Raw genomic sequence first — 22,596 nt, forward strand, 5'->3', positions numbered from 1 at the left:
GTCCCAAAATTCAAGACTAAAAAATTCTTTTAATAAAACATTACTTAAGCAAAATCATCAATCCAAAACATAATCAGAGTATTAATTTCCAAAACACATGTTCGTTATCAGAGTAAAACATTCCCAGGCTGTCTAATCTATGGTGTGTGCCATGTGATCACCCCGATCTCTTCCCTCCGCTATCGGAAGTACCTGAAACGAAAACTGAAAATCGTAAGCATGAAGCTTAGTGAGTTCCCCAACCTACCACATACCATGCATAATCATATACTGCACATACTGGGCCACGCCCACTATTCTGGGCCTTGCCCCCTGCCTCGGGCCTCACCCGCTACAACGGCCCTGCCGCTCCAGGCCTCGCTTGGCTTCGAGCCCCGCTCGGATACATATCTATTTCACTTAGGCCTCGCCTGTCACTGGGCCTCGCCCGCCAACATATGATAGCACATATACATATAACATCACATAAGCTAAACATATACTAACAGGTCTTGTCCTAAGGCCTCGCCTATCCTGGGCCTCACCCTTGTCCTGCTACTGATGAGTCATGGAACCCCGTCCATGCTCCCACTGATAATGAGATACGGGCCCAGCCCACACTCACTTTTTCCCTAACTTGGGCCTCGCCCCTGATCTGCTGCTAATGAGATGTGGAACACCATCCACACTCTGCTATTGGTGAGATACGGGACCTCACCCACACTCACCTCCCTACCAGGCACATACAAGTATCACACAGACAACAAGTATAAACTATCATATAAACCATTCCTTGGGCACCCGCCTGCTATCATTGGACCTCGTCCTAACTATCATACAAGCATATTGTGCCTAGGGCTAACCCCCGGGTCTTCTACTCATAACTACATGGGCCGGTATTGTGGCCTTAGACCCATTCACACAAAGGGAAACTCACTTGCACTTGCTGAACTTGCTGCTGCCCGGCAACTCTCTAAACTCCTGCTCTGCTAGCTCCCCGAGCTATCAATATCAAAGCAACACTTAGTCTAACTGTCCCCCGAAAGTCAGCTAAGTCAACTCCGGTCCAAGTCAAAGTCCCGGTCAAAGTCAACCTTCCAGGTCAACCCTACTCGCCGAGTCTGCCTACGGATTCATCGAGTTCATTAGCTCGGAATCCTTCCATTCGCGACTCGACTCACCGAGTCCACCGATTGCCGAGTCCCGACCTGTCCAACTCACAGAGTCCCCACTCAACACACTGATCTGAGTCTTAACTCGAAGGGCTTGGGGTTTCGCGACTTGACTCGCCGAGTCCAAGGCAATCTTCAACAGACTCGCCGAGTTGTTCTTCTAACTCGTCGAGTTCCTGCCCAACTTCATCCAACTCGCCGAGTCGCTCCATCTCTTAATCCATGCAGTGGCTTTTCGAGCCAAACAGGGGCTCCAACACATAGATCCATACTTCTAAGGCCTATTCCTCACGTAAAGTGGCAAACTTTACGTGTAGCTATGAAGATCTAGGCTCAAAACACTCAAAACTAGGGTTTATGACAAACATGCTTCACCAACATACCAAGAGCTGTTACTTTATGGGATTCTAGACCAAAATAAGCATGGTCCTGAGGTAGCAACCTCATATCTGAATTTCTAGCTCGAAATGGTTACTTATCATGCCAAGAATGCCCAAAACTCACACATAAGAATAGATCTAGGTGCAAAGGAGTCCAAGTACTAGTTTATTACCTCCAAATGTTCTGAAATGTCTTCCCAATCCCAGATCTATAGCCCCCTTCTCGCACCTCCAAGATCCTTCTTCCTTCTCCAAGCTTTAATGCACTCTTCAAGGAAATAATTAGCTCAAAAACGGATATGGTGGCTAGGGTTTGGTGTTCTGGGTTAGAGAGGCAGTAAAGGAACCCTAGGGAAGAGAATGAGACGTTTAAATAGGCTCCAAGTCCCGGATTTAGGGTTTTCCTCGTTCAGACCAAACTCGTCGAGTCCACTCGTCGACTCACCGAGTCAGTCACTTACTCGATAACCCAGATCCCGCTCCGACTCATCGAGTTCCTCCCTGGACTCGACGAGTTGACCCTTTAACTTAGAGTTTTCTTTCATTTCTTGGCCTTTCTGATTTTGGGTGTTACAACTCTTCCCCACTTAAACTAAACTTCGTCCTCGAAGTTTGCTATGGCCAACTGTCCTAGGAACTGCCTCCAACTCTCTGTCTGGGAAAACTAACCCTTGCGGACTACCTCTGCTGGCCTTTCGCCCGGTCCTCCTGACGACCATTAATCCTTGCGGATAATAATCTCAGGTCAACCCTGACCCTGAACATCCTGGAAACACAACTTACTCAACCGACAATCCTTCTGGTACTCTCCGAGTACTGCAACTGAGCTCATAGGGATTCACCCCCTCTTTCCTTGTGCGTTTTCTTGCTTTCCCAAGGCGATGCTCCATAACCAACTATTTCCTTTGTCACTGTGAAGGTCCTATCCTTCACCCAATCCATTACTCCCGCTACCTCCCGTACAGGTCATGATTTCCAGTATCCACTGGGCATTCCTCTCTACTATAATTGGGTGACGAGCACCCCATGATCAACTAACTGAATTCCACCATAGACCGCTTACCAGCACTGCTACTGGCTGGAAATTTCTGCTATTCCTTATCTGCCTTCCGGATGAACTGAGACCACCCTGGTCCCTACCAATCTATCAATATCTGGATTACTGGCTCCCACCGGTCACTAGACCCAACACAACTCCTAGTCGCTCCCAGCGACTTCCGAAGAAACTTCGACCACCTATAAATGCTCAATATATTCATTCAGGCACTACAATCCTGGGATCGTCGGTCCCCTATCTTGACACGAAGGTCCCTACCAGGTCCCACCTGTGCTACTAAAACTCACGGGCCTCGCCCACGGGTCTCACCCGCCTCTATCCTTCTAGTCCCACTTGTCTAACCACTCTCGCTCGGGCCTCGCCCATGGGTCTCACCCAACCATACTACTGAGCAACCCTGCTCTCAGGTCTCACCTATACTGCTCCTCTCATACGGGTCTCGCCCACGGGTCTCACCCGACTATATCCTGGAGCGGCCTCTCCCAAAGTCTCACCTATACTGCTACTCTCATACGGGCCTCGCACACGGGTCTCACCCAACTATATCCTGGAGCGGCCTGTCCCAAGGTCTCACCTTTCTAGCTCGAAATGGTTACTTATCATGCCAAGAATGCCCAAAACTCACACATAAGAATAGATCTAGGTGCAAAGGAGTCCAAGTACTAGTTTATTACCTCCAAATGTTCTGAAATGTCTTCACAATCCCAGATCTATAGCCCCCTTCTCGCACCTCCAAGATCCTTATTCCTTCTCTAAGCTTTAATGCACTCTTCAAGGCAATAATTAGCTCAAAAACGGATATGGCGGCTAGGGTTTGGTGTTCTGGGTTAGAGAGGCAGTAAAGGAACCCTAGGGAAGAGAATGAGACGTTTAAATAGGCTCCAAGTCCCGGATTTAGGGTTTTCCTCATTCAGATCAGACTCGTCGATTCCACTCGTCGACTCGCCGAGTCGGTCACTTACTCGATATCCCGGATCCCGCTCTGACTCGTCGAGTTCCTCCCTGGACTCCACGAGTTGACCCTTTGACTTAGAGTTTTCTTTCATTTCTTGGCCTTTCTGATTTTGGGTGTTACAGTGATCTTAGATAAATCTTTGATGAATCTTCTATAGAATCCCGCATGGCCCAAGAAAGATCTCACTTCTCTAACACACGTTGGGTAAGGAAGGGTTTGGATGACATCAATTTTGGCTTTATCAACTTCAATGCCCTTTTTGGAGACAATGTGTCCAAATGGCATCCGTGAACACTTCGATTATATTTTCAACATACTCGGAGAAGATACTCACCATGCATCTTTGGAATGTGGCGGGGGCATTGCATAATCCAAATGGCATCCGCTTGTAGGCAAATGTGCCAAAGGGGAATGTAAAAGTCCTTTTGTCTTGATCTTCGGGGGCAACGGGTATTTGGTGAAAACCCGAGTATCCATCAAGGAAACAATAATGCGATTTTCCCGCCAATCGCTCGAGCATTTGAATGAAAGGAAGAGGTAAGTGATCTTTCTGTGTGCTTGAATTCAACTTTCTATAATCAATGCACACCCTCCATCCATTTTGAACTCGAGTGGGTACCATTACGCCTTTGTTATTCTCAACAACCGTGATTCCCGTTTTCTTGGGAACCACTTGCACCGGACTAACCCATTTGGAGTCGGAAATTGAGTAAATCATATCCGCATCAAGTAACTTGATTATCTCCTTCTTGACAACTTCCATCATGGGAGGGTTTAATCGTCTTTGTGCTTCCCTCCTAGGCTTGCAATCATCTTCCATGAGTATCTTGTGAGTGCATACATTAGGACTTATACCCTTGATATCCGCTATGGTCCACCCCATGGCCTCTTTATGCTCTTTCAAGACTTCAATCAATTGGTTTTCTTCAAAGTCTTTCAATTGAGAAGAGATAATCACCGGTAGAGTCTCATCTTGACCTAGATAAGCATATTTCAAATGGCTAGGTAAGACTTTGAATTCAAGTGTGGGTGGTTGGATTATGGAAGGTGGCATCTTGATTGGAGAATGAGATAAGGCAACTTGAGAAACATCCTTCTTTGTGGAATTAGTAATTTCTAAAGTCTTCACAATATCTTCAACTTCGGAATCCAATGTATACAAATCCAAGATATTCTTCAAACTGTCACCTTCAAGACTCATGTTAAGCACCATCTTCAAAAGATCCCCATTTGATAACTCGAATAATTGTTGGGTGATTGGCTCAATCACATCAACTCGATACAATAGAGATATATTGCTAGGATATCTCATTGCTTCAAAGATGTTGAAGTGAATGGTCTCTCCATCAAACTCCATGGTGATCTTCCCATTGTGGACATCAATAATCGTGTGAGCGGTATTCATGAAGGGTCTTCCAAGGAGAATCATAGATGACTTGGAAGGAGTCTTTTCTTCAAGGTCAATGACATAGAAATCCGTGGGAAATACTAGTTGATTGACTTGAACTAGTACATCCTCCAACACGCCTCTTGGAAATACACTTGACTTATCCGCTAATTGAATGATGACTCCGGTTTCTTCCAAAGGTCCAACATTGAGAGATTGAAAAACCGAGTATGGCATGATATTGATTGAGGCTCCAAGATCTAGCATGGCACTTTCAACATGTAAATCACCAATGGTACAAGGTATAGCAAACATTCCCGGGTCTTTGCATTTGGGTGGAAGCTTCTTTTGGATGACCGCGGATACATTTGCATTGACTTGAATCTTCTCATTTGTCTTGAATTTTCTCTTGTTGGTGCACAAATCCTTAAGAAATTTGGCGTAACGTGGGATTTGCTTAATGGCATCCAATAGTGAAATGTTGAGTTGAACCTTGCGAAAAGTCTCAAGAAACTCTTTCTCTTCTTCTTGTTTCTTTGAGGAAGCCAACCGGGATGGAAAAGGTGGTGGTATGACCAATGGTTTGATCGGTTTGTTGGAAGGATCGGGTTGATCAACATTTGGCACAACCGGTTCCTTTGGAGGAACCACAACTTTTGGAGGTTCCACAATGATCACTTCATCTTCGTCTTCTCTTGAAACTTTTTTAGGTTGACTTTCTCCAAGTGTTTTCCCACTTCACAAGGTGATGGCACTCACATTGGGGTTCTTCTTGGTTTGTGATGGAAGTTTACCCCTTTGTTCTATCTTGTTGAGAGTGGTTGCCAAGTCTCCAATTTGTGCTTGAATGTTGGAGAAAGTATTCTTGGTTTCTTGTTGAAATTGGGTTTGGCTTTGAGCAAGAAAAGTGACAAGTTCTTGAAGGCTCATTTGATGGGTACCACTTGATTGGCCTTGTTGTAGAGGTTGTTGGTAATTTGGAGGGTTATAAGAATTTTGTGGAGATGGAGCTTTTTGGGATTGGTATTGTGGATGTTGGGGTCTCATCAAAAGATTTGGTGGATTTTGCTTTGGTGGATAAGGGTTGTTTTGGTTATTCCTCCAATTTGGGTTGAAATTATTTTGAAATCCCATGGGTCTTGGTTGAATTTGATATCTGCCCATTGCATTCACATCTTCCGGTTCACTTCCAAGTGTGGGACACTTATCCGTATAATGGCCCGTCATTGCACAAATACCACATACCATCAATTGTTGGCCACTTCCCACCACCATTTGACTTAACACATTAGTCAAATCCAAGAGCTTTGATTCCAAGTGTTGAGTGTTGCTAACTTCACCAACCACTTGTGTAGAATTTCTCTTCATGTCATTTCGAGTCCCAAAATTCCTTTGATTTTGAGAAATGGTACCAAAAAGTAATCAGATCTCGTGAGGGGTTTTGTTGAAGATGTCACCACCACTTGAAGCATCAATCATCCTCCGATCTTTTTCATTCATACCCTCATAAATTTTTTGAAGAAGTAGTTGTTCGGGTATATTGTGTTGAGGACAACTTGTACACAAATTGTTGAAGCGCTCCCAAAAATCATGAAATGTTTCATTTTCTCCTTGACGAATCCCCAAAATGTCACTTCTTTGACTTGAAATTCGGGAGGTGGAATAGAATTTGCTATTGATCGCCTTGGGTAACTCTTCCCATGTGTGAATAGATCCTGGTGGTAAGTTGAATAACCACTCTCTAGCTTTATCTTCTAAGGTGAGCAGGAATGCGGTTAACTTGAAATCATCCAATGTGACATTGTCGGGTAACATGCTAACACATATAATATGAAAGGACTTCAAATGCTTTTGAGGATCTTCTCTATCCAACCCATGGGATTTGGTTAGTTGATGGATGAAACTTGACTTCAATTCAATCCCTCGGCGGTTTGCGGGATAAACAATAGCAAGAGGTGTGTGAGTAACATCTGTTTCCATCATTTGTCTAAGTTTCAACTCTTGAGGGGGATTGGGTGGATTGGGATTATTGGGATATTGTTGCAAGTAATTGGGTGGTTGATGATAAGGTGGGTAAGGGTATTGGTTGTGATTGTAAATTAGTGGTGGATAAGCTTGGTAATTAGGATATTGGTTGTAGGGGGTTGTTGTTGTGGGTACATTTGGTTTTGGTACATTTGAGGGGGTTGGTAATTGGGTTGATTTGGGTAATGCACTTGTTGTTGAACTTGAAAAGCGTTGTTTTGAGGTTGGTTGTTTTGGTGGAAGTTTTGGTTTTGTGGTTGATAATTGGGTTGGTTTTGAGGAGGGGCTTGATTCCAAGGTGGCATATCAATGAGAGGTTCTTGTGGTTGTTGTCTTGGTTGATGGGGTGGGGTATTGGCATCTTGATTGATTGGGTTTGGGTTGGGATTGTGAGGTGGAGTGTGATTCATGGCTATGTGGTTTTCAAATGGAATGTCTTCAAAGGAATGTCCAACAATTGGAGAACTTGGTTTAGTGTCGGTATCACTCGAAGTACGAACTTGATCTTCTATGTTGATTAGTGGAGAAGAGGAAGAAGTTTGAACTAGTTGTTGTTGCTTTGCTTGTTTGGCTAACTTTTTCAACCTTTTTGCTTCTTTTTCAATTTCCGGATTGTAGAGTAGTTCAGCGGTTCTTGTAGACCTAGGCATAAACAATTAAATAACAATAACCAATTTCCCCGACAACGGCGCCAAAACTATATGGGATGTCAAGCCCACCAAGAAAATTACACCCTTTTGATTGCTAAATAAACGTAATATAATGGTAAAAAGGGGTATTGATCCTCGGGGAAATGGTTGTATTCAATCACTAATGCAATTCAATAGAACTAGTGAAATTAATCTAACAACTACAATTAAACTAAAAAGAGGGGGGTGTTTGATTACTTGAAAACTAAAATACTTGAATAACTAAAAAAAACTTTGCAATTAAGCAAGTTGATGAGATGCTCAAAGGTTGGGAATAATTGGTTAACTAAGGCAATTCAACACAATGAACATTTGTGTGTTTATCATTAGGATCTAATACAAAGCTTATCCTTCATCCTAAATTGGTTATAGCAATCATGAAGCATGATATGCCAAGATTCCTCATAGGTAGTATGGAGGTTGGGGAAGTCCACAACACACCTTCTTAATTAAGATCAAGGGTCAATTGAAGCAATTAATCCCAAGAAATCAATTAGCCTTAAGAATGAAGGAATCCCCAATTCCTAGAGGATGTCAAATGCTTACACATCCATAAAGGAGTTATGATTCATAAACTAGAGATGATTTCTACCATCATAAAGCCTTTGTTTTAGATAAATTCAATGATCCAATGCAAAATCAATGAAACAAATCAACCATTGCTCAATCAAATACTAAGCTCATGATCAAAGCATCAAATAAGCATAAGAATTGTAAACTAGAATCATAAACATGGAATAAATTGATAATTAACATAAATCCTTCAAAACCCACAAACATTCATTGGTTTTCAGTCAAAGTCAACCAAATAAGAGTATTAGCCACTCATGGTAACAAAGTAACAAGAACAATAATTAATTTGCATCAAGAATCTACCTAAGACTTGAAAAGATGAAAGAAATTGAGTATTTTGCTCTCCAAATCGCCTCTTGTAGGTCTCCAATGGTGGAAAAATCGTGAATGAGCCTCTAGATCTGATCCCCAAGGGTTATGGTGTGCCAAATGACCAAAATGCCCAAACTGGGCAGTTGCGTGGGTACCCGCGCAATAAAAATTCCACCCGCGCAAATGTTGTTGTAATGCTATTGGTCTTTCCTTCCACCACTTCACCCTTCCACTACCAAATTGAAGTTGCCCCGTCACCCTTACACACCCCCACCCCTATTTAGCTAGATACCCTAAATCTCCCCTCGAGTTTCTCTATCTTCATCTTAAAATCACATCCCATGTAAAGTCAAAATCCGGCCACCGGAGCCCGGAGGTACTCGTCGTCCCCTTCAAACCACCGACGTCATCCCTTTCACACCACGAATTTCATCCCCTACAAGTAATCGTTGCCATATCCTCCATTCTGGCACCATCGCCTCTTCATTTGTGCTCTACCACTGTGGAGCTCAACGGACCATAACCATCCTCTCTGTCTCCCCTCCTCTTTCTTATCCGATCTGAATACTTCATCTTCGAACCTTCACCTTCATCATCTCAAATTGCCACTGCCTAGGGTTTCGTTCTGATTGTTGTCGTTGCCTAGGGTTTCGTCTCAGATCATTGAACCTTCTCTAGCATCAAACGTGATAAAATCTATGTATTTTTAGCGACTTCATCCCTACAAGATCCTCTTCTTGTGTCTTTAGCTCCTATTTGTGAAGAAGAGATTTGGTGGTAGCGATCTATAGTGGTTATGGTGAGCTATGGTGGTGATGACATTGACCGGTGGTGATATTATTTACCGATGGTGGTTGTAGGATCGATGGAGAGGAATAGGGGTTAAGAAAGAGAGAGAGAGAGAGAGAGAGAGAGAGAGAGAGAGAGAGAGAGAAAGAGAGAGGGGGGAGGGAGAGACGAGTTGGGGAGAGGGCAGGGGGTGTTTTGGAGATGTTTTGGAGTCATCGGAGATCTTTTCTAGCGGCAGGATGATATTGCCATATTTATACATATATTTAAGCTATATGTTAATATATTTAAGCTATATTTTGGAAAAATGCAAAGATATTTGGTACTTATAATGATTAAGTTGTATCTTGCAGCTAAAAAGACTACTCTTGAGGAAAAGGGCCAAAACTGAACAAAAACTAGAAGTTGGAGAATTGGAGCTGGAAAATAAGAGAAAAAGATTAAAGAAGTGAGGGAAAAGACATCCCCACGACGTGGTAATCCTCAGCCCACGACATGGCATTGAGAAAGTTCTCGAATACGAGTTGAACAAAGAATACCACGACGTGGCGATCTTAATGCCACGACGTGGCCATGTAATTTCTTTCTGCATATGGGATTTAAAAGATTCCCACAAAGTGGAACCTAATTCCCACGCTGTGGCGACTAGAATTTGGAAAGTATAAATATATCGGTATTAGGTCAAAATGGGGAATTTTAGCTGATCTTCTGGAGAAAAGTTGCGACAAATAACCTCTGGAAAACCCTTGGAGGATCAGAATTCGTTTGGAATTTAATTGTTGAAGAGATCTAGAAGAAAACAACATTAAATCTTTCAGTTTGCTAGCTTTAATCATGTCTAGTCTTAATTGCTTTGATTTTGTGTGTCTTTATGCTATGATTATGGGCTACAACCCTTAAACTTTCGTTGGTGATGATGAACCCTTTGAACTATGTGTTGATTTCAATCTTATGACTACTTATTGTTGGTTTTTCTATTGTTGATAAATCATAATCCTTACATGTTAAAGTTCAAGCTTTAATTTACCTTGTTACAAGTTTTGTGTTGTAGATGATCATTCTATTTGCATGAATTTGCTATCTAGTTGTTTATGATCATTAAATGCTAGATTTAGGTAACTAAAGTTACTAACTTTGAATGTGTTAGAGAGTATAACTGATCCATAATTTGTGTTTGGTTGCTTGACTTGATCATAGAAAAAGTAACTTTTAGTGTAACATCCGAATTTTGAGGTACTTTGTAATTATTTTCTTTTATGTTTAGTGCCTCCACGATGTGGTGAAGGACCACCACAACGTGGCAAGTCAAGAGTAAAACGTGGGTTTCATTTAGTCGCTACAGTGTGGCAGCCACCTGATGGCAAAAACCCTAATTTTTCAGGTTTCTCCCTATTTAAAGGAATGAGGAGGCTAGGGTTAGATCATCCTCAGCCTCCTCAAGCCTTGAAGAAACCATAATCTTTCCCCTCTATTATTGAAGCTCTTTTTGGTGCTCTTAGAAGCTTTTGAAGGAAGAAGGAGGAATTATTGAGCTAGGATCTAGCAAACAAGCTTCCATTCTTTGTCTTGGCACTCTTTTGGACCTTTGTAAGTGTCCTAAACTCAAATTTTATCATGTTAGGATGCTAGATCTTGAGCTTTGTCCTATAATCTTCTTGTTCTAGTTAGTTAGAATGGCGGGACCTGTAAGGTTTCAAAGTACTTCATGGATTATGTCAATGGGCCCCCTTGATGAAGTGTAGGTAAAAAGCCCAAGACTTGTCTTTTCCCTATAAATAATCATATATTATTCATAATTAGGGTTAAGAGTAACGCAAAATGTAGCCACCAAACATTATGGGGTTTCTTATGTAGAGTTAGATTTTTTAGTCTATTCTGAAAGTGTAATCTATTCCTCATGTTTTGAATAAATCGAGTGATCATTCAACATATCTTCTTATTTGTGTTTGTTCTTATTTTCCGCATCTTGTTCATCAAATCATGATTAGGGTTTTAATCCCAACAAGTGGTATCAAAGCAGGTGTTTCAAGATCTATTGATTTTTGTAGTATCGGTTCTTGATTTGATGATTTTCTACACAAGTTATTGAAGATTATTGGTGTTTTGGCGTTTTAGAATCAAAAATTGTTCAATCAACTGTTCATGGGAGAATTATGTTACTGTTCATCACTATCCATCTGGTATTTTTAATCCGATTCTTATTTAATTCGTTATCTTCTAGCTGTTTGTGGGCCGTTTTCTTATTCTATCACACTCTTACTTTTGATCTAGTCCATTAAGCACTTCATGTCCACTTTATAAGCCCAAACCTATTTCCTGTTCATTCAAGTTCTTCTTTATTCACGTTCATGTTTGATAATGCCATCTTGAAATCAGAGATTCTTATTCTTGGATTCATTCATTTAATTTATGCTTGAAAATCGATTATATGTTAAGATTCGACTGTTTCCTTCAATCTTTTATTTTGTTCATGTTTGATGACGGGATCTGGGTTATTCGAATTTCTTATCACATCGTTTTTTTCTTTTGAGCCCTCAGATTCATCCTTTATTCAATTAATTTCGAGGTTAATTTATTAACTGTTAGAAATTGATGATTATTTCAATATTGTTACTATGAGAGTGATGATTCTGGTCTGGTGTTTATAATTATTCGTTTAAGAACTAATGATGAACGGATGAAAAACTAGAAAATAGTTGTTAAATCGATGTGTTTAATCTGAAATATCGATTGGAATAATGGTTTGGTTGTTTATCGGTTGTGGTGAAATTGATGGCTAGTTTTGATTCAAAATCGATGGGTCAAATGAAAATATCAAAATCAAATTTGTAACTCGAATACAATCAGGAAGGGCAATGTGTAACACCAAAATTTTCGTTTAAAATTGTTTATCTCTTTAACACTTTACATAAAAATCTCCCTTTTTGTTTAAATTACAATGCATGACTCTTTTGTTCAATCAATCAATAGACCAGGATCCTCAAAACAAACGCTTCTTCTAGTGTGTACAATCGAGTCGGTGCCGTCCCGTGATCCTGAGAAAACCTGAAACATATAACACAAAACATTCTAAGCATGAAGCTTAGTGATTTCCTCAAAATACCACTCTAAAAAATATTAGCCACTCAAGACTATAACTCTATTAACCCTCTGGTCAGTGTATCTCAGTGGGACCCTCTAGTCCTAACTCTCTGTGGACCCTCTGGCCCTAACTCTATGGACCCAAAGGTCCTAACTCTGATAACTCTGAATCATGCATATCACATATCACAATAAATCTCATAAGATAAATAACATACAAATACACTGGCACATAACTCTAATCCTAACTCTGTGGACCCTCTGGTCCTAGCTCTGTGGACCTTCCGGTCCTAACTCTGATATACACACAACATAAATCACATAGAAATAATGTAGTGCCACACATCGCATAGATAGCATACAATAACTCTGTCACATAACTCTATTACCACTCTAGGTAAAGTATAGTGAGAAGACTCACCTCAGATGTCTCGGTAAATCTCTGACTCGGTAGGAATATGGTCTAGCCTCCGCCTAATCACATAAAGTAAATACTCTCATAAATATAACTCTCGAGACTAGACTTAACCCTCTCTTGGCACCCTCATAAGGGTAAAAGACCATTTTACCCCTCTTTTGACACAAAGACCCCAATGTTGACCAAACCCTCAAAGTCAACAAAAGTCAACGATCAAACTTTGACCCGACTCGCCAAGTACATTTGGGCGACTCAGCGAGTCTACACGTGTCCACCATCCCTCTAGTATCGCATGCTGCTCGATGGATTACACCTGGCATGAATCGTGGGGCCACCCCGACTCTACTCGCCGAGTCCCATTATGAACTCGGCGAGTTCCACCTTAGACTCCAGTCCTCTATTTCCCTTTGACTCACCGAGTCATTCCCCCAACTCGACAAGTTACTATGTGAACTATGGGAAATCCTAGCCCTACTCGTCGAGTCTGCTCTTGGGACTCGGCGAGTTCATGCCATGCTCAAGCTCAAATGACCTCCTGAGGTCAGATATGTTCCTCTAACCCATAGATCTGGCCTCCTTAAGCAATATAAACACGTAAAGTCTGGATCTTGATGCTCATGCAAGGACCCAATGGCTCTATTTGAATAAATGGCCTCAATATGTCACCCTAAGCTCATATTACCCAATGTCACCCCATAAAGATCAGGGAGTTAAGGTCTCTGGACCTCTTTGGATCCAGATCCGAAGCCTCAACACAAGAAGGGATCAATTGCACCATCATTCACACTCTAAATGGGCTAGAAACCCTAACTCTCAAGGATTAACACCCAAAACTGAAGAAGGATCGAATATATACCTCAATATGAAGTTCTTAGGCTCTGAAATCCACAGAATAGCACTCTCTTCAGCTCCCTCTTGCCTTGGTCACCTTCTTCTTGCAAAAACACCCACACAAGGATCAGAAATGGCATCTTCTTCCTCACAAATGCTCTAGATTGCTTAGGGTTTCACTCAGGGGTCTGGTAGCCACAATTTGTGGCTATAAGCCCCTTTAAATAGGTCTCAATCCCCGGGAATTAGGGCTTCATTATACAGAACGAACTCGCCGAGTCCACTACTCGACTCGCCGAATCCGGTCATTAACCCAGATGGAATTTACGACTCTACTCGGCGAGTCTAAGCATCAACTCGCTGATTCCCTCCAAAATAAAGAATAAATAATGTACCTGGGAATCCGGATGTTACACAATGGTCAAACTTTAAAAGTCAAAACTGAAGTTGTGAATCTGTTGGTACGAACTGTTTCACATGCGAATGGTTGGAGCTTGACAACCTGAAAATGATCGGAACTAAGTTTTTTGGGCTCACAATTCTGTTTCCACGATCACTTAAAGCTTTGGGTTCGCAGCGAACCTCTGTTTGGACTAGTGAATGTCGCTGATTCGCAGAGAATCGGCTGGCATTGGGTTTCGCAACGAGACTGATAACGTTCGTAATGGTGAATCGACTTGCATCGAACTTTTAACTGTCATTCGCTTTAGGTGTGTAATCGACAGATTCAGAACGAAAGGTGGGACTGGACTCGGATTCGTCTCAAGAACTTGTGATTAGATTTGGTTTGACTATGATTCACATCGTGTTTGTGATCGATTGATTCGGAGCGAAAGGTCAAGGAATCGAGGCTGTCTTGTTTCACACTGTGGCTCACATCTAGAACTAGATTCACAATCGCTAATGTGATGTTCGGAACGAATGGGTTTGTTGTTGGAATTATCTTGGATCTGCAACTCACGGATGGACCTTGTGCTCGGAACGAACCTAGATTCGTGTTTGTATCGTTGTGCACGGAACGAACGGTTTGATCGGCGGATTCAGTGTTTTTGGTAAAAGAGAGAAATCGTTGTGTTCTTCAATCACGTCTAAATGGGGAAGATGACTCATGTTACGTTCTTGGTCCCTACAACTTCAACGAATTGACACTTTTGGTCCCTATTGTTTTCACAACTTGGCGATTATGGACCATTTCCAGAAACTGTTACAAATGAAGGGGAATATGATGCAGATTTATTATTTTAATCCCCTAACTTTCAGCAATGTGACGGTTTCAGCCCATTTTTCTAAATGTTTGCAAATTTAAGGGTTGGTGAACAGTTTTGGATTTTTAAATGCACATATTTTTTCCGTGAATAGAAAATTAAGGATTCCATCAAGTCTCGACGGTTCGGAAAGTCGTTTTTCGCAATAACATCAAATTTATTTCGACTCTTTCGGATTTTAAACTTCATTTTTTATATCATTTTGTCGTGCGAGAGCACAATAATTATTTATCCATTCAAGATCATTCTCATGACCATTTGAAGGTTTTATAATCATGCTTTTTATTATAAATCGGGGGAGAATTTGGTATGGTTATTCGAAATTGGATTTGTGACTTTTCAAATTTGAAGATTTTTGATATTGTGGTAGAACTATGAAGGTAGCTTTTACAGTAGTAGTTCTTTATCGAGCTCTTCTAAAGCTTTTACAGAGAAGTAGCCTTTACAGTAGTAGTTCTTCGTCGATCTCTTCTAAGGCCTTGATATATCTCCGACTTCTAGTATTTTCTCGATCAAGTGGCGTTACGAATCTTAAAATTTAGGTTGTTATATGATAATTTTTGGTGACTTATATCATTAGCTTATTTGAAGATCATTGTGACTTGGAAGGGGAGTTCTTCAAAGACAAGAAGTGATTTTGTTTCTTAATTCTGAAATGGGTTTTCTCGCACAATATGCCCTCTACTCGACGAGTAGGGGCTACCAACTCATCGAGTCCCTCTTTTCAAATTGAATAAATACTTAATTAAATGCGTACCAGGGAAACGAGCGTTACAGAGGGTGGGCGGGGCCCAATACACTCATTGGGTGGGGCCCATTATGTGTTTGTTTATGTATGGTATGTGGTATTTTGGGGAACTTGCTAAGCTTTGTGCTTATGGTTTTCAGTTTATGTTTCAGGTACTTCAGGATCAAAAGAAAGAGTCCGGGATGATTGTAGAGCACACACCACCTTTTTCCGCATTTTGAGATTTACTCTGATATTTTTTGATGTAGTGACATACTTTGATCTTTTGGGGTTGTATGACAATGTTTGGATTAATGTTTTATTAAATTAAAAATGAAAATTTTGGGTCTTTTTTTGGGACGTTACACTATGAATGAAATGTTAAGAATAAATGATTTAGATGGGGTAATAGAGAACAAGGAAAATAAGGAAGGAGTCAATGAGTTAGAAGAAATAGAAAAAATGATGGAGGATGAGATTAGAGTTTGGAAGATACCACAAAAGCAAAAGGATGTGAAGCCCACGGAACATCGAGCTTCAGTTCCAATGACATTGAAGTATTTGAGTTCACTACACCAAAGGTGGAAAATGAAGAAAACTATTTTGTGTTGGGAATATTAGGGTTTGTGGTGGAGATCTAGGTACCAGCTTGGATCGTGATATCACTTTCCGAACTGATATTTCTACCTTATGCCTGGGTTACAAGAAATTCAGCCTAGGATAATCCAATCGGACACTTACGTTTCTAGGCACAGAAAACGTAAGCTATTATGCTAAAGGGTTGTGTGAATGTGTGATGAAAAATGAGAGCTAAAAAGAACGTAACCACCTTCTGGAAAAGAAGAGTCGTTTATATACTAAACACGATTAGGGTTTCATTAGGGTTGGGTCGTCATTAGTTGCATTGGAAGCCAGTAATATTAATCTGGATTAGGGTTACCAAAACTAACGAGTTTCATTAGTTTTACCATAATCACCCTCAAGAAATTGAGTTTTTCCATTAAGTTCCCACATGCAAAATTCGGTGAGGTTTTGGGGCGCTGCCCCAAACCCCAGGGGCTCTACCCCTTTGAAAACCCCGGACCTAGGGGCGCTGCCCTCAGACCCCCGACTAGTCGTCGAACCGGCTTCTGACTCGATCTTATACATGCATGCACTCCACACAACCCCGTACATGTATTAGAGTACAAATCATGAAGCCCCTTAGCTCACATGTTAGTTCCAGTTACTTAAAATGACATGGTGGCACTAAAATCACCAATATTTTGATGGGGAGCTGAGTGAAAAGGAGATTGAACAATACATAAAAGAGTCGATCCTTAACAATATGGAAGTAGAAGAAAGGGAACACACAAAATATGAAGGGAAGACGGTACTTGTTGGAAAAAGCAAAGGGTTGAAGCGAAACACGAGGACAACGCCAATGTGTAGAAAAAAGAAAACACAAAGAAGGGATATATAAGGTGAGATAAGGCTTACAAAAGAAGGTGTAAGGAATAGAAGGGGAAAAGGGAGACCCACTCCCCTCTGCAACACCATAGAGCAAGAAGGAGTCCAACTCACGACTCCATAAAAAAAGCGTTTATCGAGAGGCAAGCCGACGTTTTATAGAGTTTGCATTTTCTTTTTCTTTTGATTTTTACTTTATGAATTTTATTTTTGTTTAACTAAATGATTATGTGTTTCTCTAGTTCTTAATCTCATTTTTTAGAATACTAAAGTAGGTGGAAGCAGTTGATGTGCTTACACGAGGAAACCATTCGAATTTTTTAAAGAATATTGAAGACCATAACTTTTGATAGGTGTGGGGTGCCTATCAAGTGACGAGAGGAGTTTGAAAGAATTTTACAGAAAAAGAAGAGGTTTGTAATGGGTCTTAAGCCATTAAGAAGTAAAGATATGCGTGTCTTTACACTACAATTTGGCTATAAAAGACGTTCTGTGAAGCCTAGTATCCATGACATGGCCATATCTATGCCACCGTAGCGTTGTTTATTTATCGATCCAATTACAATTGGATTAGATCGGTTTTGAAAATTACAAATATAATCAATTTTCTTAATGATTTTGCATATTTCAACCTTGGTTGTTGATGTTGAAGACTTAAAGTGTCATTTATTAGTCTTATTTAGTGTAATCATATTGTTATTAGATAGAAAATGGATTAGAATTGTTGGATATTGGATAATTAATCAAAGATAAGGGTTACTCAAGTTTCTCGTCATATCATCAGAAAATCACTACCGAAGGACGATGATGATGAAGAATAGGATTGCATTGATGCACACACCATGTCTTTGGTTCTTTTCCACATTTGATCCAAGTATACTATAAAATTATCTCAAGTGATGATTACACAACAAAAGACTTGTGAGGTAATCTTGAAAAAATCTTCTTGAATAACAAGATGTCGTGTATGCTCCAATTACAAGATCATGTTTGTAATACACATAAGGGTTACAACTCTATCACCAAGTATTGCCTCACGTTGAAGAATCTTGCTGATGATCTCAAGGATGTTGACCGATCACGAAAGTTAAACTTGTAATTCAAATTTACGCCAATTACCTCCCTCCTATCATAATATTGTCGATGTCGTCACCAACACAAAGCCATTCCCGACTTTCCTTGAAGCAAAAAACATGCCTCTTCTATATGAGTCTGGTGAGGCTAAAAGTGATTCCACTATTGAAGCTCGTCTCTCAATAAATGTTGCTTTCTATTATTCTTCAACAAATTATGGGAAATCAAGAAAATAAGTGGTCTAAAAATCTCAAAAGGAGGAGGTAATTCTGGAACTTCGGGTGCTTCTAACAATTTTGTAGGTATTCTCGGGAATGCTCAAGCTTACTATAATCACATGGTTGGCCAACAACTTGGAAACCAAGTTGTTTACAACTTCATTGTTGGACCACATCAGGTGTTTCTGCCATTATCAAGCCCAACTCAGTCGACACTATAGTCCATCTCTCGCTTCAGCAATCGACCAACCTTCTTGCTGGGCTTCGACAACCTCCTGTCTTCGGCCCACAACAATTTGGATTGCTTCCATACTCCGCTGCAACATTGACTTAGCAACAACAAAAAATATAAACAACATTTTTTTTGCACCACATGCCCTACCTCCACAGATGAGCGCTCTAGCTTTTGGTGGTCACACAAATGCTCCTCAATTTACAGATTTGGGCTCTGTATTCCAATCTATGTACATTCAACAACCGTCAGATAACAAGTTTTATATGGACTCGAGAGCAAGCTCACATTTTTCGTTCAATCAAGGTAACATGCTCTCTCTAACAACATGTAGATTTTTACCAAATCCTAAAGTGTTAGCCAAAGAAGATGATCAGAAAATTAATGATGGCCAGAAAAAATTGGAGTGATTGAATGTACAAAAGTTAGTTTAATGATAAATTAATATATATATATATATATATATATATATATATATATATATATACTATATTATTAAGGATATTGCCCATTTCTTGAAAATTAAGAGGTACAACATATATTACCTCATGTACAATAATATTAAGCATATAACCAATCTTATATGTATTAGACTATATGGATCGTATACGTATTACACTACACGACGGACCTTACCTAATCTCCTAAACATAGCCGCGATCAAACCAATTCTCATCGTCTCCACGAAAGATGCAGTCCACCTTTTCTGTCACACACAAGTAGCCCTAACCCTAGAAAACTTAGATAAACCACGATCAACCAAGATTCTCGATTAAGTTAAGGAAGATCATCAAGAAAGAAAAGAGAAAATCCTACCATTGCCACCTGATCTCGGATGGTACGCCACAGGATCTTCGAAGGAGCATGGAAGTGAATGGGACCATGAGACGGCTTGGTATTCATACGCTTACGGAGAGGCAGATCTATTCAATGTGCACGGTGGCGAGCGTCCACCACTACCTCCTTTGCGCAAATACCTGATCCACGTCACCTGCTAAGCTTTCGCCTATGTTGTCGGAGTAGCCGGATGGTTTCCTAGATAAACCAATCTGGAATCCAAAAGGTTATCTCGATTTTCTATTCATAGTGGAATTACCTAATGTTTGACTAGATTTATGAAATTCGTGTTCTTTGGTGCGTATATTCTGAATTAAGCTGTTTTATTATGTAGATTCTGAGCAATTAAGTGCGGTCAAGGAAGAGAAGGCTGGGAGCTTGTACGTTTGTGGATGCCCAGGGACTGGAAAATCGCTTTTCCATGGAAAACGTGAAAAGGTCTATGCTGTTTAGGCTAAAGAGGTAATCTCCATATGCTTGATTGTTCATTTTGTAATCCCAGTGGAACTAATGCATTTACATAATTACTCACACCATCTAAAAGATGAAGATTATAACGAGTGGAATCATGTATTGTTTCCAGACAGGAGGTCAATTCCCAGACATTTTGGGCATAAACTGTACTTCTCTCTCAACTACTTCAGAAATTTTCAACAAGGTAAGACCTTATCAATACATTGATATGAATTGGCTCATATGCAACCAACTTAGCGCTTACAAGCTAATGCCTTTGGCAGATACTTGGAAAGAGTCAACCACATAGTCAACAACCGTTCTACTCCCTTAAGTCAAATTCAGCAATTATATTCTCAAAAGCAATAGTCATCTGGCACAAAAATGATGTAAGATGTATATGCCTTTTTAGCTACATTTGAAAAATCCATCCAATTATAGCAATGTGAATAGTTATTGATAAATGCTTTGTAAACAGGTTGGTTATTGCTGATGAATTGGATTACTTGATTACAAAGGACCAGGTGGTGCTCCATGATCTATTTATGCTAACAACATTGCCCTTTTCAAAAATTATATTGATAGGTATGATTTGACATGGTGTTTTTCAGTTTAATGTGTTCTAGATTTATCTATGTTTCTCATATTGGATCTAATTTAAATGTCAAAATTTATAAGACTTGAATTAACTTAAATATTGATTGGCAGAAAGTTGCAGCTTCATCTGGAGATATGAGGAAAACTCTTGGTATCTGCAGGTTGGCATATTATCCATTTTTTTTAAAATTGTTTTATTGCCTAAAAAGTCTCTCAAGGTTTCATATATTTGGATTAAACCGGCGCTTTTATCCTTGGTGCATTTTTTTTCAATGATTTTCAAGTAAGATACCCCCAGATTACAAAGTTTGGCATTTTCAAAGTTATGTTATAATAAACAGTCACTATTCACAAAATATTTAACTTTTTTACTTATTTTCTTTATCCTGGTTAGGAACTTTGACTGAAGGATGTTTTTGGTGATTGGAATTGATAGAGAGATTGAGAAGGAAACATGTTGCATTTTCCTGCTGTAGAATATTTTCAGCCTTAAAGTTAAAAATTTGAAGGCTCCCATGGTTGGTATTAACAAATTGGAGGTAAACACTTTTTTACCATCTCTTTTCATTTGTGGTTGTTTTATGTGCTGATGTTGTGTGTTAGTGGTACTTAAGAATGGTGTGGCCATGTATGTATTTATCCGACTATTTGATATTTTTATCTACTCTTCAACATCAAATAAGTTTTAAAATACCAAAAGCCTTAAATATATATTTTTAAAACTATTTATGTATCAACACTTTTTGTGCTAGAAAAAAAACTAAAATAATATATATTTGTTGAAATGTTAGTCTTATTGTAACAAAATGTTTTACCTTCATTTGTCTGGTGCAGGTTAGATGAGAGAGACTTTGTTATTGAGTGGCTTTATTGTCACATTTGGAACTTAAGAGCACCAGCTTTGTTCATTTCTACCTTCAATGTTGTATGTAACTTCATTGTCATACACTACTAGAAAAAGGGTGTTTTCCTACGGATAATAGCTACGGAAAATTTCCGTAGCTAATTAGCTACGGAATGGCTACGGATTAGCTACAGAATGGGACGCCCTAATTTAGTAACGGAATAGCTACGGAATAACTACGGAATAACTATGGATGCAATTCCGTAGGTATTCCGTAGCTAATTAGCTACGGAATCACTACGGATGCTACTCCGTAGCCATTCTGTAGCTAATTAGCGTCGGAATAGCTACGGAATAGTTACGGATGTTAACCCGTAGCTATTCCGTAGCTAATTAGCTACAAAATGGCTACGGAATAGCTACGGATATAATATTAAACCATTAAATGAATAAAGGATCTCAAAGGTGCAAACGACTGTATCAACACTATTAATGACTATAAGTTGTTGAAAATAAAGATAATCGTGTATAATAGAGGTGGAAAAAAAACGAAGAGAAAAAAACGATGTTTAATGCCCGGAAAATCAAAAATAATAAAAATCCGTAGCTAATTAGCTATGGATTAGCTACATAATTTTTTTATTTTCTATTTTTCGGGCACCAAACGTCGTTTTTTTCGCTTCGTTTTTTTTACACTTCTACTATACATGATTATCTATACTTTCACCAACTTATAGATATTAATATCATTCATAAAGTCGTGTGCACCTTCGGGATCAAGTATTCGTTTCACAGTTTTAACAATGTAATTACTATACTTTTCACCAAATTGTGATGAATTTATTTTTGTATATGTATATTTACATACATGAAAGAGTTGTGGTATATGTGTACGTGTATGTGTGTGTGTATACGTGTTTGTGCGTATTTATATGTGAATGTAGATCATAAGCGTGTTAAACCATTAAACGAGTAATGGATCTCGTATGTGCACACGACTTTATGAATGATATTAATAGTTATAAGTTGGTGAAAATAGAGATAATCATGTATAATAGAGGTGTGAAAAAAACGAAGCGGAAAAAACGACGTTTGGTGCCCGAAAAACTGAAAATAAGAATTATCCGTAGCTAATTAGCTACGGACTAGCTACGGAATTCTAACAGAAAGCACATTCCGTAGCTATTCCGTAGCTAATTAGCTACGGACTAGCTACGGAGTTAGAATTCTCCGGTGATGGTAATTAGCTACG

General features: G+C 39.7%; 1 long non-coding RNA gene across 1 annotated transcript; it reads left to right on the top strand.

Annotated features, from left to right (window-relative positions):
- Positions 1–19,242: 19,242 nt before the first annotated feature.
- On the top strand, positions 19,243–21,446 carry LOC111877134 (uncharacterized). Its single transcript, XR_002845299.3, has 8 exons — positions 19,243–19,676; positions 19,785–19,912; positions 20,034–20,108; positions 20,188–20,292; positions 20,382–20,488; positions 20,612–20,661; positions 20,895–21,039; positions 21,335–21,446. It is a non-coding gene; the product is annotated as an uncharacterized LOC111877134 (long non-coding RNA).
- Positions 21,447–22,596: the final 1,150 nt, after the last annotated feature.

This window comes from Lactuca sativa, chromosome 4, assembly GCF_002870075.4.
Source record: "Lactuca sativa cultivar Salinas chromosome 4, Lsat_Salinas_v11, whole genome shotgun sequence".
Taxonomy (NCBI): domain Eukaryota; kingdom Viridiplantae; phylum Streptophyta; class Magnoliopsida; order Asterales; family Asteraceae; genus Lactuca; species Lactuca sativa.